This window comes from Dreissena polymorpha, chromosome 12 (assembly GCF_020536995.1).
Source record: "Dreissena polymorpha isolate Duluth1 chromosome 12, UMN_Dpol_1.0, whole genome shotgun sequence".
Taxonomy (NCBI): domain Eukaryota; kingdom Metazoa; phylum Mollusca; class Bivalvia; order Myida; family Dreissenidae; genus Dreissena; species Dreissena polymorpha.
The window spans coordinates 52,559,240-52,578,896 of NC_068366.1; the positions used below are offsets into that span (position 1 = coordinate 52,559,240).

The 19,657-nt window shown below is 36.2% G+C and overlaps 1 protein-coding gene across 2 annotated transcripts in view; it reads left to right on the plus strand.

The window, feature by feature from the left end:
• The window catches only part of LOC127853152 (PLAC8-like protein 1), a 70,283-nt gene that overhangs the window by 45,060 nt on the left and 5,566 nt on the right, over positions 1 to 19,657 (plus strand). The window contains exon 1 of one of the 2 annotated variants that reach the window (XM_052387399.1): positions 18,137 to 18,294. The exons of the other annotated variant lie outside the window; for it this stretch is intronic. The gene's annotated coding sequence lies outside the window, so the exon portion shown is untranslated. Of the gene's footprint in view, positions 1 to 18,136; positions 18,295 to 19,657 lie in introns of those variants that run through there. 2 annotated transcript variants of the gene reach the window in all.

Genomic DNA, 19,657 nt, shown 5'->3' on the forward strand with positions numbered 1-19,657 from the left:
CGTAATTAATTCAATTACACTATTGTTGTGCACGTTTTACGTAATATTGGCACATTTAGATTATTTACGCACGTAGTACTCACAGACAAGTGACTAGTAAATTGAAAATGTTCACATTCGGTGGAAAAATACTACAGTGAGCGGGGCTCACACCCAAATGCAGATGGTATGAACATGTGATAATCGACCAAACCCCTTACCAAGCAAACCCGTGATATTTGTTCAACGTTGGCTCAACGTCAAACCGCGGTTACATCTATTTAATGTTGGGAAGACTTTGAACCAATGTCAGGTGTTGGTTGGGTAATCACTGAGTCCATCCCCAGTCCTAGGGACAGGCTTACGGGCTTACACCTTATTCCATATGGCATTATAGCAAAAACGCACACAACTCATCAACATGAAATCATTCTCATTTTAATAGGTTTTAAAATACTTTGTTTCACATACAATGTAGATTACATACAGTTCCAAAGTTAGTCATTTCAAGTCAGGTTTCCACAAGGTGAATAGTCCACTTTACCATGACAAAATGTGATGCAAAGCACCCCAGCAGCACGGCACGGACAACGTCGAGTATCGCACTTTCCTGCACAATATCGGCAAGCTCAGTGGTAAAGGCTTCAGGCACTTTGTGTCAACAGCATGCCAAGATGCTTCTCCCATCCACCATGTTTCGGGACAATCAATATTTATAAGCAGTTTACAAGCGCTATGTATTAGAAAGGCTCCTCTACGAACATGTCATTTGATTACACTGCTTGTATGAGTTATTCAATCAAATTCAGCACTAGCACTGGTATAGTTCTCTAGTCAGAGATGGTCAAATGTTTCTGCAGTTGTCGTCGATATGGCCCCTGCCCAGACGTGTACCAGATAATTTTCTGCTAAAGCTTCATCCTGCTCTGACAAGGTATCTGTCTCTCCAAATTCATTAAAAACTGTTAATATGTGAGCTTTTATCATTGTCTTTGCCAGCGGTGTCCCAAGCCGAGAAATTGCCTGATGCAACGAAATCATTTGAGCTTGTCACCAGTATCATTCTGCTGCCATAGTTCTTTCAAACCGAGTGTCTGAAAATATGGAGTGAAGTAAAGCAATAATGCAAAGCTGTCGGTGTCGTTTGACATCAGAACAACTCGATGACACTGTTTGATACGAGCAGCCCACTTAAAATGCGCCTCTATCCTGGCATCGGCTTCCTCAATCCAGTTAAACAGTTCAGGAATGACATCATTATCAAACTTAATTGCTGGAAGAGCTTCATTGTCCGAGACAACTAAACTTGCAATTATAGGGTTGACATAGACGTCATTGCACACTATATCCCTTACCAATAGTTGAAGATTAAGCATATTTTCCTCGGATGCCCGGAATTTATTAAGTTGTTGTGGGATTGGTGTGTCTCTGCTCATGCCAATAATTGCAATATATGTTGCTTCGTCCCCGCGACGCAACCGTTCACCTTGCTTTTAAGGCATTTCAACGTATGAGTCTAGTACAAGATGAATGATAATGTACTCTGGCCCCTCACATATACTTGACGCTGATTTGATGACAGCATTGATTTCACCACCCAGATTGGAAAATTGTGCAAGTGGCATCTGTCGCATCTTAGACATGAAGTCCACGATTACATGATTGGGAAGAATCTCCCAATAAAGTTTTTACTTATTAACATTGGCTGGGAGGTCACATCAAATAATGGAGATGAAGAAATCAAATTATGAGATAATATCTGCTTGAGGGACATGCCTCGTTCCTTTGCAATGTCCATACTCCTCTGTGCATCTGCCATATCTTTCGATGACGGGGCTTTCCGTTCCTTAAGAATAGCTTTTGATGTAAATAATGACTGTTTAAGATGGTCAGTGAACTTGGGAAGCTTTCTCTTTGAAATGGTGGTACTGATTTATTTGGCTTTCTCAACTATTCTCTCCTGTCTGTCTGCGCGGTAAACACGTACACCATTTTCAATACATTTGAGAAGCCGGACAGCAACCTCTTTGTCAACAGCCAGTTTTGTTAGTAAATTGTGTAGTGTAAAGGTATAACTTACCTTCACTTTGTATGGGTTCTGACGTTCAAGCACATAGTCCAACAACATTTCTACATTGTGGTTGAACGAGTGACGACGAGTGGAAGTCAGCGAATGCTAGAGATGACATTCTGTGTGAGCCATCGACTTGTTAGTGTTAGCAGATTGAGGAGGCTTGTGATAGACCCTATCTCATTAAACAAAAGCTCAAATTCTGCTACTGCATCAGTATTGCGTGTCTCTCCTACAACTAGTGACCTCCTGGCACTTGGATACTCTCTGAATAGTCTGCTCAACCTTCATATCACCTGCAACACTTCAAAACCAGCCTGGGCGATCCCGAACAACCCATTGACCAATTGAAAACCGCCAATAAAGCTTAGGATGTGTAAACTCCATTATCTTTACTTGTTCAAGGTACCATGAACCGTAACGCAAGAAGTTAATGCAGTCATATTCAGCAAATATTTGCATGGAATCTTCAATGGTAGCTACTTGCAGACTCCAGTTTCCTTCTCTGTCAGAGACTACCGCATTTTTGACGATGGTCACTAACTGCAACCAAACACCAAAAAATTGGCAAAGCTCAGACTTAGCCTCACATTCTTTCTGAAACTCAAGAAAGTCTTGATGCAATTGTTCCATCTGCCTGTTAATAACATCAAACTGCTCTGAACAGCGTTCATTGGCAACAAGCATGTTTTGCAGTTCCTTCATCTGCTACAGGACTGGGTATGTAGCCGTGTCATTATGTGTCCAAAAAGCTTGCCAGTCCAGTTTATGAATTAAGTCCTCCACCATCAGCATACCAAGTGAGGGCCCGTACATAATGGCTGCAGTTCAACACTGTCTCTATCACACCTGGTCCAAACATCCCACATTTGATCAATGCGTCATCTAGGCTAGAGCCTCGCAGATGTTTGCCCTGATATCTGAGCAGAACCAAAGTTCATCAAAATAGCAGCCATCATGCTGTGGTAAACATACTTGCATTTCGCAATACTGTGACTTTCCCGCTTTTGTAAATAAAATGATCGGATCAATGTTTGCAGTCAGAATGCACTAATAAGCATTAAATTAAATGATTATTTATAAAAAGAATGGTTCTATTGCATATTTTTATAGATTTTAATACATATACCATATGCAAATAAACAATTGACAATTTAAAAATGCATAAATAAGCGTTACATTTTAGTAAAATTGAAGCTGTCAAATTCAGCAAATCAACGAATCAAAGAATCAAAGGACTGAGCGGTATTAAAGACAAAATGACCTTGCACATGCCGTTTTAAGGTCATTCTGACTTTGAAAAGATAAATTGATAACATAATTTTATTCTGCACACTATATTTAGTCAGTATAGATACTTATTATAATTGTATATTGTTGTTACGGTAAATAAAAGTAAAAATTGTATTATGTCAATGGTGGCCATCTTTGAATCGATAATAGCAAAACCGTGGTATGATGCCACATGATGCCAGACAAGCACTTCGGTTTTTTGCATGTCTACAAACCCATAAACTCAATTCCACTGAGAAACGCCCCCAACTACATTTTGCAAACGGGTCCTCATACCACGTACAGGACTATGTAGCCTTTTTAGCAGCTTTTTAATCATATTTAGCAGGTGTATTAAAATTGTGTTTTGACAGCTTTTGCCCCCGTTTATTCATATTAATATTTCAAGAATTGTACTTTTCATGTGTGACTAACGTTATTAAATATTATGCACTAACGTCATAAATAAGTGTTAATATTATTACGTGGGTAGACAAAACAATTAATCCCCCATTATTGACAAATAGTGATGCATCATGAACTTATTTGAGTCAACCACAATTTCGCTTCCGAAATTCCGTGACGATTTGTTATTGTGGCAACATTTTGGTATTCATTCGGGTCATCAATTCAGTCTAATCCTTGTTTAATGAATGTTCCGAAATTTTGGGATCCAAAAGTGTTGTTCGAAAGCGACGAAGCCGAGAACAGCCAAGGGCCACCCACAATATTTTAAATTGACATGCACGTATTGGATACGAACAAGAATTTCTTTCCTGATATAGTATGTTTAGTTTCATTGGTTGCTATATTAAATTGCCAAACGCTAACTACATAAAACAGCAAATATTTCACAAACAGAAAAACACCTTTGGCGTGCTCTTGGTCGATAAGAGAGATAACTTGTGAAAGTGGCCATTAAAGATGGCCACTCATTCATTTGGCAACAAAAACGCATTCTGCATGTGTATTCCCATCGCAATTCATCCCATCCGATTAAAAACCTTTGCCAAATCGATATCAGCCGTCATGCAGCCGACGAATAGTCTGCTTATACTAGGTGGCTACCGGGGGATTACAATAGTTTTTTAAAGGGCCATTAAAATGGCCTTACAATCCACACAATATAACGCACTTTGCATGTATTTACACCTTCACCCTTATAACAAACTTTGCACAAAACTAGGTCATTCCAACAGGCTGACGGTGTGCATTAGGTCGCTACCGAAGGTAACTCTTGTTTGTAAGAAAGGTTCAATTAAAGTGCTTCACCTTATCACTGGAAAAACACACTTGGCTCCACCATGAAAATAACATTGGCCTTAGATTTCACTTTTGTTTCCAAATCATAATACATCTTGCTGAAAAAGTTTTTTTTAATAATTGAGTTTAAAACTGAATCGCATGACAACTTGGTCAGCATGTTTGTCAAAATAATACCTCGATCGATTTCACAAAGGATTAAAAACAAGGTCACTTGGTCAAAATATTTTAAAGACTGTATGTCAAATGTATTGCCCAATATTCAAAACACTTGGTCAGAACGTTTGGTAAAGTGAGTATTTCGTTCACGTATGGTCAACAATAAAACTTTTATGTGCAATTAAATAAAAGCTTGTTAAAACTCTAGATCCCATATGTATTGCCCACTCTTCATTTAACTTGGTCAAAACATTATTTTAGCTGAGTTTTAAACTAAGATACATTGAAATAAATATTAGTTACAAGATTTATTTTAGGGAACAGCTTGTGAACAATCTAGATGCCATATGTATTTCCAAATCTGCATGACACGCGCTCAGCACATTTGTCCCAATTATCTATCACTCGAGTTCGAAACTGGTTCCCGTTTGGGCGTAAACAGGTTACTAATGACATTAAAGCAAAACCTTTCAAACACTATAAACTTGTGTTGCCAAATCTTTACATTTTTTACACTTGATGATACCCTGTGTAGCAAATAATATCCGGACCGAGTTTGTCACTTGGTTACGTCACTAGGTGAAATTAGAGAAAAATGCTAATGCACACTTTCTTTTGCAGCCATGTTTATTGCCCAATCTTCATGAAACTTCTGAACATTTGGTGTAATGATTTCTCTGCCGACCGAGATATGATTACATTCCATTGAAGACCATTGCTTCCATAAGGTGACCAGTATTCCTTATCTGGCTATAATAAAAGCATTTAAACACTCCATAAATCATTTTGTAATCCGCTCATCATGTAACTAGCTAAGGAATATTAAATTTTTTGTTCTTATGATACATTGACTGCGTTAAAAAAATCAGTGTGGTCTGTTCAAAAACATGCTAGTAATGTATTTTTTTTGTAAACACTACCTGCTCTGAAAATGTCCTTGGAGTCTCAAGTAAGCGCTTAAGGGCGTTTAGCCCTCTCGTTTATATTGATTAGTGTTTGAAACTATTGTTTAAAAATGTACCTTAACGTTGGCATTAAAAAGTATGTCCCTTTCAAATGACTTGACAGGTTTAACTTCTTATTAGAAAATAAATGCCATCGTCCAAAAAGCAGTGGTATGATCAACATAATGATGTTGTTATCTCTTGCCCAATCGATACGGTTTGATGTTGACATAGGCCAACTGCAATTCGAGAATGGGTTTACCGTTCAATTTTCCTCTTCCTTGAAAAATGTTTCTTCTATATGTGCTTTGGATGTTCCCAGCTTCTGCGACTCCAACGAGGATCTTGCCACATTCCGAAAAAAAGCTTATCACGGCTTAGGCGCATGCATTAATTCGAAATCCACGAACTCGATGGGAACCATTGAATTAATCAGAAAATACCATTGTTAAGTTGCCTACAAAATATTATTAGAACATATACAAAAGCAGTAATAATACTGGGTACTCATAGATGTTCGATGAAGAAGAATAAATCATACAATTAGTGTTAGTTTTCATGGTGCTCATATGCAAGCACATAGGGCCGATGCCAATTGATTCGTGCCTGTTTGCGTTCCGAACAGCAGCACGGCCATGAGGGTCAGGATCAGGATGCTGAAGTACATTAAGGTTTGTACAAGCAAAAAAAATTCTGTATGGTTTCATGAACAAATGAACCCTTAGAACTTGTGTATGTCCATGTAGAGTTAGCCGATAGCAGTCGTATTTATTTCAGACACACCACATTTACCGCGAGTGTGTATATATATACAATTCATTTTATTCTTAAGGTTCAATTTGCAAAGACTGTCTGGTGACATATGATTGGAGATATTGTGCTATCTGTAAAATACACCAAGAGCTTGATTGTATGTGCTCAAAACGGCTCATTTTGACGTACATGAATCGGGACATAATCACGACATTATTGTGTCCTCGATTTTTTGTTGGTGGTGTTGTTTTGTTATTGCGTTGTTGTCTTATGTTTGTGTGCGTTTACTTTAAGTTTTAAACTGATTTATTTAAAAACCAATACATTCTTAACAAAATGATGTAAAGCTGGCAGTTAATTGGGAAACATGCGCGTATCAACGGCTAATTGCGATATCATACATCTATACTTACGCTATATTATAAGAAATGTATGCATATTTTAAGTAAGAATTTAACAAATAAAAGCTCTGTAAACGATTTCATTTCGAGCGCGGGAAACAAGCATTTATTGGTAGTAAACCATTTTTATTGAAATTTACATGACGTAAATGAAAATATTCTCATTGAAGTGATAACTTTGCATTTGTGTGCTCCAGTCAAATTGGACCAATATCTTTAAACGTGTGTATATTACTCGTAAAGATTTGTGAAATAATTCAACTGTCCCTATGTACGCGTGAAGGGAATCTTAATATAATCTTTTTTGTAAAATTATATTGACTCGAAAGATCGAAGACAGATCATACAGCAATTATTTGCCCAGCGAGTACAATTTTTTTTTATGTCTTTTACTTCAATCGACTTTGTAACGCATGCAAACCAATTGTCTCTCTATATGTAACACAAACACATAAAGACCGATTGTTATGGAAAGGTATTTAGGTAAAAATTACATCCTTCTTTATGACTTTGTCATGATTCTTGGTGGTACTTTCAATTTATATGTAGACAACTTTTCATGCTTGATGACACTTACATCTTGCCTCATGACGAATGTCTGTTTACATTCTGCTTAATGTTATCATTCATGCGTACAGATGCAACATTCTTGGTCGTAAATTGCATGCTGGGTATGACTATGTTGGTTAACTGCGATGGCATAATGTAAGTACATCTTAGCACAAAGCATCATACACGATGCAATGATGTCAAGTGACAGTCGTTCCGAAATGCTACGGACGTACACGGACACGTACACGGCGTATAAGGGAATTTTTTTGTTATGGCACAAGTTGCGCCCCTTTAGACATATCTAGTTGGTCTAAGTTGTATGTAAAAGATAAAGTAGATTATCTACTTAAGTAGGGAAACATTTCAGCACTACCGTCTGGATATGTGTTTTAAAACTTACTATGTCATGTGTATCATTTTACTTTAAGATTTAACCTTTAGTTATTTCTTTCCATCTACATGTATCTTCATATCGATTTAAAAATAGTTTTCATTGTCGAACGGAGGGATATTGTTATGGCGTTGTCCATCCGTCCGCCGTTCGACCCTCTATCCGTGCTTGTCGGGATCTGTTTCTCTGTTACTTGTCTGGGGTAGAATGAAACTTAAACATAAACGTGTATTATCGCACGTGAGCCGCCGAAGGAACGCGCGGCAAGCCTGTCGGACGACCGACTCACCTACCCATTGGGCAGCTGCGCTATGCGAGAGGCGGCCGATTCTCTGCAATCGCTTTGCAAGCTCCCGCGTCCGACTGAGCGTCTCGGGACCGACTAGTTTTAGTCCTGTTCGAACGAGCTTCTTGCCTTTGCCAAGTGGTTTCTCAGGCAGGTCGCCACCGCTGGGAGGGCCCTGGCCTGGCTCGCGCTGTACAAGCGCCCGATGTCCTTGCTCTCGAACACCGGTCCGCGACGATCAGCTACTGCACGGGAGACTAGACACGTCGCGAGAGAAAACAAAAGTTCTCCCATATATATGGAAATGCTTTCGTGTCCATCTGTACGTCCTAAACGGGGTTCTACCCCACTCATCGGGACTGTCGCAATTTCCGATACATGGAAATCGCAGCCACCAATAGATTATCGGCCGAACGCAGGCCTTTGGAAGCCATCGTTTAGACAAGGCCCTCCGGCCGCTTACGCTGGATTGGTCCGCCTTGTTCGGAAGGGCGTCCGCGGTCGCAGGCAGAGACACACAGTCCCCTGGGTCCCGAGCGAGACAGCCCGGCGATCAGTCCTCGCGAGGTCGGTAGCCCCGCCGTTCACACACGCTCCGCGAGAATCAGACCAGCGTTCAGGCATCGCGAGCTGGTAGCCCGCCCCGCGCAACGAGGCCCGCGAGACCAACCCTAAAGGACCTGTTTATATTACTTTTTTTTCAAAGTGAGTCAACATTATGTTCTTTGATATTTAAATAGTACATTACTATTGTTTTCTCAACGATGGTTACACTAGTTGTAATAGACACGAGTACTTGTAACATTCAGGTTTCACTTTACCAAAGAGATTATATAGACATAAAAGGATATACATTGTTATAAAAGCCTGGTAAACAGACTAGAAAAATCTGAAAGTTACACGCACAGGTCTGTTGCAATTGGGATTGGGCTACTTTATAAAGATGGGGTCGATATACAATGCACATCGGAAAATTACGTTTACTGTATTATTTGGACAAATGATGGACCACACTTCATACACATGACCTCCGTTATGTCCTGAATAAAATACATACTAACTGCAACTTACCAATATCTTAAACATGCACGCCAGTAAATGTATTGCGTGTTCAGTAGGCTGACTGGTCTAAATGGCAAAAATAATCGTATTTAGTTTAACAAAGATTATAAAACAAACGGAACTAATTCAGTTTATTCAGTATACTGTAGTAGTCAAAATGGTTAGGATGTTTTCTCCTTTGTTTTCCCGAAAAGTAATTTATTCAACGTACGGTAAATAAACGTGCGTCACCTGCTGCCATAATGTGGTAACTTGCATTCGGCTTAGTTGCATTCTGCGTACTGTCTGTTGGTAACTGTCGTTGTTAATCACGCTTAGTGGCAAAACCGATTATGACTGGTTTCATCATGACTGGCGCGGTTTCCTCACGTTTGTTAAAATTTAAAAGTACACATTTATGACAGTGAAGATACGTGTCATTGAATAATGATTTAGGAATAAAGAACACACGAACATTGGATAGTCATCAAGCATGTTGCAACAATCATCCAGTATAAACGGATAGACAGCAAACATGCTGGAATGTTCATGAAGCATATTAGTATAAACATCAGTCATGATGTAAATATTCACCATTAATGATGTAATTTTCACCTAAATATATAATTCCATAGATTGTTTCTGCATATGTAACGCATTTACACTAATTGACTCTAAATATATAACGCGTGAAAACCAATGTAGCAAACAATATACATGAGTTTATTGCTCTCCGTCATATACATGAACTTATGCCGGTTTCTTGGTCTTCCAGTTTTATTCGTTTCGTAATTCGTGTCCCGTTTTGAAATACAATTTTATTTATACGTTCCGGAATGACTTGAAAATGTCATTTTCACATTTGAATCACATGTATTCACCAACCAATTCTTAGACTGTTATTTTGGAAAGGTTTAAAATCAGCATGTTTTTACCAACTGATATGTGGGTTTTCCAATGATATACAGATCTTGACCCATACGGAGGAGTTCTTACATTACCTAAGTAAGGTTTGGAGGTATTTACATTACCTAAGTAAGGTTTTGGGGTATTTACATTACCTAAGTAAGGTTTTGAGGTATTAACATTACCTTAGTTAGGTGCTAAGGTATTTACAAAACCTAAGTACACGATTTTCATGTAATTACTCACAAATTGATTCACAGTATTTAAATAATTGAATTATTTACATTACACATACAAAACAGATAATGTTCGAAAAACCGAGTACACGCTTTTCATGTAATTACTCACGAATTGATTCACAATATTTAAAGAATTGAATTATTTACATGACACATACAAAACAGATAATGTTCGGAAAACCGATCGTATAATACACTATCTGGAAAACCTGATTCATTTAATGTTGTGTCTGTACTGCTATGTTCTCATTATAATGATTGACGCCACGATTGAATTTGTGTGGCCTTAATCGTGAATGCATCGTGGTGATTATATCAACTTCGCTCAGATATTAAAGTGGATCATCGTATTTATTCGTATCGGATCGCTTTATATTTTATCAATGGATGACTAATATTCGCTCTTGCAAATCGTGAATCTTGCAGTCGATCTTTTCGAAACCTATCACGCGCTTGTGCGATCTGTTGCGATAATAATAATAAAATGCAACGAAGTCGACAGCAAACGGTGCTGTATTTATATAACTGGTGTCCAGTCGTCTTAATCAAGAAAAATATCGCAAATACAGTCATATCATATCGTATTGACTAACTTAGGTTAATGTATCTTCTCGCACAAAAACGTATCGATTTGTAGAACACCGATCGTGATAATCATTCGCGATCGAGTCCCACATATACACCCCTCCCCCAACCATAACGAACCGTAATCAATCGTAGCTGAACTGGAAATACGACCGTGATAGAATGTCAACTAGTTTCATAGATTGAAAAAAATGCAAAACAATCTATCATAACAACACCGGACACTTATCATATTGAAGTCTTAGATCTTAAAACAAAAACGTCTATCAGCAATGTTTGGCAAATTGTGGCGTTTGTGGAAAATCGCACGACAATGTTCATCTAGTATTATAACTGTAATGTAGGCTAAAACTGAATATGCGACGGGTCATGTAAATATAGAATTCTATGTTAGTGTCATAGTGTACTTTTGACGATTAAAGAACCGCTTACACTCCGAGGATTCTCGAACCGTCTAAGACTTTCTGAGACGAGTCGGATAAGTTCGAGTACACGATTATACTTACATAGTTATCTATTCATCCTACACTATTTATATAAAAAATCCATTGTCAGAGAAATCAAACTATTAGCGTTTAATTGGTTCATGCAATAGCCGAAGCAGATTAAATCAACTGGAAAGAACCGTACTAATATCAAAATTCTTTGTGATAATTCCCGGCTACGCCAAGCAAAATAATACCCAAAATTTTAATGAAAAAACAGAGTAACAAGACACAATATCGGTATAGGCCTCGATTTAATTTAATAAAATTCTAAATGTTAAACACCCGCAGAAGATTTCTTTCAAACTTAAATTCTTGTTTCATCTAATCAAAAGACCAAAAACAAAAATGACAGCCATTTTCAACTTCCAAAATGTTTACCCTACGTCAAACATGATGTAGTATGTGCCCCGCCATTATTGTTAATATAAGTCTTTAAACCACTCTTCTATTGACTCACAACTCTGAACTCTCTTTGACTTTTAACTGAGTAAAATAAAAGTAGTCCCTATGTACATGAAGTAGCAGTGTGAAGAATGGTTGGCATGCAAAGCACAAGTTTACCCAACACCTCGAGTTTCCTTCCATACTATTATTAAGCTATATTGATAAATGTAATACTAGAGAGGTAACGAGAACTTTTTTAATGATGAGCTGTAATTATTTTGGTTATGTTTAGGGTAATGACATATATATTATCATCGTATAGTAAATTGATCAACTTTCTTAATAAAAGACCCAGTAGCTACTTAGATTATCGATTGTGGGGCATTGGTGGAAATGGTGCAAGACGTTTCGGAGGCAAGTGTAACACAGTTAGAACATGTAAATGCCAGTGGTATATTGCGTTTTGTTTTGGGCAATGTTTTGTATCAATAAAACGTGAATTAATATAAATGTACACTTTATTCATAGGTATTTAATCAGTGTGTAACGTGTATTAGACAATGACTATTGTATTTGGTTCTTAAAGTAGAGCATCCTCAATTAAAAGAAAGCTTCTTTGTGTTGAAAGGTATTATTTTGCCTTCCATATATTTACATGATCATAACACAGATTTAACAAAAACGAAACTACCCGTGTACGTTGTTTTTGTTAAATATAACAAAATATTATGCATTTAAAATATGTACATGGCATCATAATAGACTATTTGATGCAAGAAAATGCTTAACTAAATACTATTTTGGTGAATTGTTAATGTTTTACATTTATCAGGCATAAAAACAATTCCATAAAGTAGTGAACGTGTCTTCTGTCATCCGATCACCTAAAGTGAACACGTTTTCTTTAAAACGCTGTCTCTTTTATGAATTATCTCTTAAATGTGCCACACTCGAGCAGGTGGTCGACGACGATACTCATCAAGATAGGAAAATATTATCACAGTGATGTATGACAACAGGAAACATTAGTTAACGATGAAACATAACCATTTCCTAGTATTTCGTTGATATACTCCACTGTTATAGGCCATATAGTGAGACACTTGATATCACGCTTTGTACATGTCTTATGTTTAGAGTAATATAAGAACCATATACCATTACTTTAACAATCTGATATTTTTAACGTTCTATGATAAATAACCCTCATAATTATTAAAGCGATTTTATACGATCTTACTCACAAAAAATGCAAATCAGATAAAAGTTTGCTGAAAAAAAACAATAATTAAAGGTAAGAAGAAGTTGCACCAAAATATCAACAAATTTGAAGTTTTGCACATTTACAAATAATGCAAAAATGCATTCTTCTACAAAAGGCGTTTCCTCTTTTGGGAAATCCACTGTGCGGTTGGTTCATAAGAAACATAATTATTGGTATCGGCGTAAACTTGGTCGTTTTCAATTTAATTGAAGTAAACCTCCTGCATGTTCATGTATGGGTGTATGTTTTACGCATGTATGAACTTCTTGCAATAACGCTGTAATTATTTATTTTCGTTACCCCGAACGGTCCTCCAGTTTGTACGTCAAACTACGATAATTTGGTCAAAAGCAAAACAAGATACTGGTTCTAATACGTAGTCGTGTATTTTGAAAGCCTTTGTGGAGTTAAGCATACGTTCTTACATAGAGAGGTCCAGGGTTCAATTTACGCAGCAGACGAAGTTGCTTTCGTTTTATCAACGTTTTTTGTTTGCTTTCATTATTATTTTTCACTTTTCAAAATATATAAGTATTGTTTATAAATACATAAGATGGCATACAAAACAAAAACAAACAAAGTGTGAACAAGCCAACTTATTTCTAACTTACCGATTCTAAAAACGTACTGAAGATGCCTTGATGAAACTTATTAAAACTATACCGGAAAAAGTGAGGATTTACAAGAACGTTTTTACAAAGATGAGGTCACTGTTACCAGAACAAAAGTACAACACCTTAAATTTTAATTCAGAAAATACGTTTGATATCATTATGAACCTTGGTATGCACAGTCTGCGAAAAATTTCATAGAACAGTACGAGGTGTAGCAGAGCACCAGCTAATTTTTTCAGCCGAGTGGTATTTCACTCATGAAATTTTTAATTGATGAGTAAAAATCAAAATCCGATAATTTAAAGGAGTATTTATGTTCAAAGGATCACAATTAATATAATGAATTGTACATGTCGTGTTTACTCGCTATTACAAGCAGTCTTGTACACAATAGAGCAATAACTTTTGTTTTACACAATGTATTCAACAGTTGTTCCGTCTGTTTGCCCTTGGCTTATAAGCAGTCATTAATCTCTTTTTCCGTCTTGATTTGGCACACACTGTACAGCCACGATCAAAATCTTCTTAGCTTCGTCAACACGACTTGTTTATTATATGTGTATTTCGGCTGCCATTTAAGAAGTGCTTGAAGGAAAAAGGTTTTTCACAAGAGATGGACTGAAAGCAAAAATTAAATGCTTTAAGTTGGGCGTTTCGGGTTTTATCGAATGTGATGTCAAATGTTTTCACCATAAGCGTATATCGATTCTTAACAATGCAGCGGATAGTCCGTTGTGTAAACATCGGCCTTTATCGTGGACCAAAATGAAATGATACCTTTCTTACTGAGGAGTAAATTAGGTCGGGAACCACTTTCTATACATAGATTGCCATCAACCTCCGCGCAGTGATTTGACGGGAGCCAGCGTAGCTGAATCAAATGTGAGTGCAAGGAATGACAACTCTGCGTGGAGATTGGATGGTCATGTCACTACATTTTTAACGGTGTGGACACAATGACGGGAACCAGTCATGTTTACATAAATTTATATGCATGTATAAACGGCTAAATTAAATAAGAATTGAAATTGCACACGATGCGTAATCCGAATTTAGCAAGGATTTTCTTTTTTACTCAAGAAAATTTTAAGTCAAGCATATTTTCTGTTTTTTCATGCGTATTTTACGCAAATACGCATCTTATCTGGCCCTCTGGTGTAGTAGTGTAGGTAAAGTGCACGATAAGGAAATCAATCATGATAAATTGGGAAATATTTTGAATGAACAGATTGTAACCATTGAAACTGTGACTCAAAGCATGGTCATCGATGAAGATTTCATTAGTACCTTGACTTCATTGTTCTAAACTAACAGTTCGCTTGTTATTTATAAATGATTATTAACAAAACATAAAACTGACATTTCAGTTCAAACCTATTTATTTAAGCTCGATTGCATCAAAAGTCTAAGGCTTATTTGAAACACTCACGTGTCCGATTCCCGGGACTAGAACCAGTATATGGTGTCTATGGGGGAGATTCAAGAACGCTTCCACAGTGGAGATTGGACCGGTGACCTCCCTGTCGCAAGGCGGACACCATATCCACTACGCCGCAGTGACCTCTGTCAAAGCGACAGTTACATGCGAGAAACATAGCTATTGATATTAATTAATATTATATTATATTTTATTTTTCGAAATCTCATGGTTTACATATTATCATTACTTGTGAAGAAACAAATTCGGTTAACCAATATTCTTGTATATATTGATGATGTCAGTAGACGTCGTCGTAAATTTATATTAAATAAGGGCTAAGTCTTCTTAAACTAATGATAATATGTGAATAGACGTTGTATTTCTGTTCAATTGTTGTAGTTACTTTTTTCTGAAGCCCAATGCTATTCAATTATGATTCAAGATATTTTCATCACTGTGTCGCCACAAAAAAATAGTATTATAAATAAAAAAATATTATTGCATGTTAACAAAACAAAATAAGTTATTAATTCGTCTTGAAATCCTAAAATCTTGAAATCGAGTCATTTACAAAATTCGAGTCTACACGTATTTGTAAATTGTTAGTTTATCTTCATATGGAGCTCAGTTACCTGCATTTTTTGTATGTTTTATGTCTCAAATATGTTTGTATCAAAAACATAAAAACTAATATACATGTGGAAATAAAATAATTTTTTAGATTGAAAAAACTACAGTTTTGACATAAAATGTTATATACTCTCTGTAACTAATGTTTGTTTTTCGATCATTAAAATTATGATATAACTTTTTATAAACTTGTGTTAGATGAAAAATATAAAAAGTACGTATGTAACACACTTCTGCCTTCCTGTTTCTAGTACACAATACCTTCTGTTCTTTCTCAAGAGAATAATATGAAAACTATCCTGTAGGAGGTCCATCAAGTTGGCCGGTAATTGGTTGTGGGTATTCATGGTATTGGGTATTGGGAATTAGAATTTTGGTTACCTTGCTAAAGAATAACAAGCCTAGAATCATGTACATGTTGTGTTATTTGTATCTAATACGAAATCTATTTTCTTTAAATCATTGAGCAACAAGTTTGCCGACATGAAAGACTTTTAATGCATCATGTCTTGTTGTGAGCCGGAGTTGACTCATTGCCTATTCCTAATTGATCCACAGTCGCCAATTTGTATTCTATGTTTAATTGGATTGAGTTGTTCAAGCTTTGAAAAAAGCTAGTTGCCCTGCTTTTAAGCCGAACTGTAACCAAATTGAGTTTCCTGGGCTTAAATCTACTGGCCCAGACTAACAGGCAACCACTAAACCTGTAAGTTATCCATGATGTAAGATCTGACAGTGTATTGAACTCATTCAATTTGCAAGTCTGAATATATTAAAGGGACCTTTTTCTCCTTTTGGTAAATTGACAAAATTAAACGATTTAATAATTTGGAGAGTTCTGTTGTTGTCGTTATATTTTTTCATACTACGATGATTGCTTATACATATAAAGTATAAAATACATCTCTCATTGTTTTACCAAAAACGGCCGAGTGGTATGAACGAAAGACTTGTATTCCAGGGGTCAGTGGTTCGAGCCCAGTTCAGTGTAACTTTTTTTTGTTTCTTGTATTCGTGTATTTTTATGGAGCTTTTAAGATCCAATGTTTACATTTATCAATATTTAACATTCAATGACAAACTGTGAAAAGGTCCATTTTAGCTATTTACTAAAAATGCCATAAGGTAAAAATTTAGAACTCATTGGTTGTTTATTTGATATAAAAGTGATTTTGTTATTTGCCTTGTCAGCGAGGTTACTTTGAAGTTATTATCACTTTTATCTGTTTTTGTTTTCAAATCATTCATAAAAAATATAATTTAAGCTTCATTTTGGGAAAACAAGGCTTAATGCATATGCATTAATTTTACCAAAGACTCTCTTTAAACAAAAACCCCCATAAAATCAGAAAGTGTTGTCCTTGATTAGCTTGTGTGCATTGCACAGGATAATCAGTGTGCACAGGCTAATTTTATTTGACGTGCATTTAACCCAGTTTTCCCTAAAAGCAGCCAATATGTACAGATTTCAAAGATAAACTGGCCAATGTCGTCGCACAAACTGTCAAACACTAGACTGGCTAATGTCATCGCACAGGCTGTTAAACACTATTGATTACATACACACACTCTGCTGTCTGCAGTGTACCAGCGGAGTATAAACAGGCAGATGCGGTGGTTATCGTTCCTAGCGTAGTTAAAAACAGATTGACTTGCTAAACTCCATCTACATTAGTTGCCCGCTAGCATACCAACTAAAAATTAGCGAATATCGAGCCCAGGTCGAATACCCAGCTGGGTATCGGGTATTCAAATTTAAGCGAATAATACGCCAGTGACAACAACGAGTTGGATATTAGGGATTATAATTTTAGCGAATATCACGCCAATATCAAATAACCACCTAGAAAGTATGTTTCCGAACTATTGCGAATATTTGGCAAAGTGTGAATAACCAGTTGTGTATTGGGTATTCGATATTTAGAGCATATCGAGCCAAGATCAAATACCCAGATGAGTATAGGGTATTCGAACTTTGGCGGATATCGACTAATGCGCATAATAAACCGGGGATTCAATACACAACTGGGTATTAATTATAAGAAAATTAGCGAATATCGAGCCTTGTTTGAATATACATCCTGATCTTGTATATTCGAACATTTACGAATATCGAGGCAAGAGCAAACATTCATCTACGTCTTGGGTATTAGAACATTCGAGAATATCTAGCCAGGGTACAAAACACAGCTCGGAATCGTTGCATATATCGAGTTGGGGACGAATACCCAACTGGTATCAAGGTGTTTTAACTATTGCGTATAGTGAGAATGTTCAAATCGAATGCCATTTGTTATACGAAGGTACTTACTTGGTCAGGTTTCAGCGAATTGGTTGTATTTGAGGATTTAAAAAGATCCATAAATCGAACTGGGTGAATGTCTCTTAAGTACCCCGCATCTCAATTTGGCAAATAAATAATGTGTGTAATTGGTATTCACTATGATGTATGAATAAGCATAAAATCCTTAAACGTATCGAGCTTTTGTTGAAACCAAATGTCAAATTTCAGTTTTGTATTTATCGGTGAGAAATAAAATATGGAAAGATAACAATGTATTGTTATCGTATCGGCGTGTTTTCGTTTGATGCATTTAGAATTTAGGTCGAACTAAATTACAGCCTGACTACAACGATTCTGTGCGGAGAAAGGTAAGTTGTTTAAGTTATTTAAGTGCCTTGAGTTTGCTTATTGATATTGTTTAATATTACACAATAATAGTCTTTTGTAATTCGCTAGGATGTCTAAATTAAGTTAATTTGGTGACATTTTCCTCTTACGTGCATCTTACAAACGCATGATATTAAAATAAGCATCTGCAACAATCTCGATTACCGTTATAAAAATATGAATGAATTTCATTGTATGTCAATAAAATAAATGTGACTATTAATAATAATTGCAGACTTGTACAGAACGGATATAATCTGCTTTTGACCTCCAATATGGCATAAGATGTTAGAACCTTTAATAATAAAGTAATATCTCAACATATTTATTTCCGATTGATGATTATATATAATATTAAACTTGTATTTGAATACTTTGGGTAGGCATTCAGTTCCTCTAAATATAATTACACGCTTTTACGCAAGGTTTATTACAATATGTGTATAGTAAGTACTTCGTAATTAACTAGCTATATAAACAGAGAAACGTTGGGCTTATACGAGGAGCAATAAAATTGAAACTTTTAGACAAGTGACTTACCTAGAGTTCAGTCTCAAAGTTTCTTTTCTTGGAGCACATTTTCCGAAAAGTTACAGAAACATATTCGTGTGTCTTTATTTGCTAAATATGTGAAATATGGTATGACATTGGTGTGTTAGTCAATGTTTTGGCAAAATATTTATTTGATTGCTGTTTTCTGTCAATGTGCATATATAGATTATTCGTAATGTTCCTTGCAACTTAGTCAGAATATCTTTCTTGACAATAACTACGATGTTTTTAATTAGTGTCGAGTGAGTTAATAAACTACAAAATTGGTCAAATTAAGATAAACCTTGTTATCACTCTGGAAGCCACATACATTACAAAACCTTTATGAAACTTGATGAGAATGTTAATATTTACAATGTTAAGTAAACGAAGTGACTCAGGATCCAAAATCTAGGTCACCACATCAAACCTGAACAAAACTTACTACATTAGGAGCCACGTGTAATATTCAATATTGATAAAACTTGTTCAAAATGTTCATCTTTACAGTATCTAACACAAGTTTGAATCTGGGCCACTTGTGTCAAAAATGGTTAAACATTTTAACTCTTTTGAAACCCATAAATACCACTTAATAATGTATTAAACATTCCCAGAAAGTGTATTTTGACGATATCAAGGCCATGTCAACAGGAGTAAAAAACAATTAATCACTATGTCAGGTCTTCGATAATATGTACACATTGAACTAAGGTGAGCGATTCAGAACCGTCAATGCTTTTTTTCTTTGTTTACATAATTGGTTTTCAGACATTAAAACACTGCTACGTTTTTTAACAAGATCCTACAACG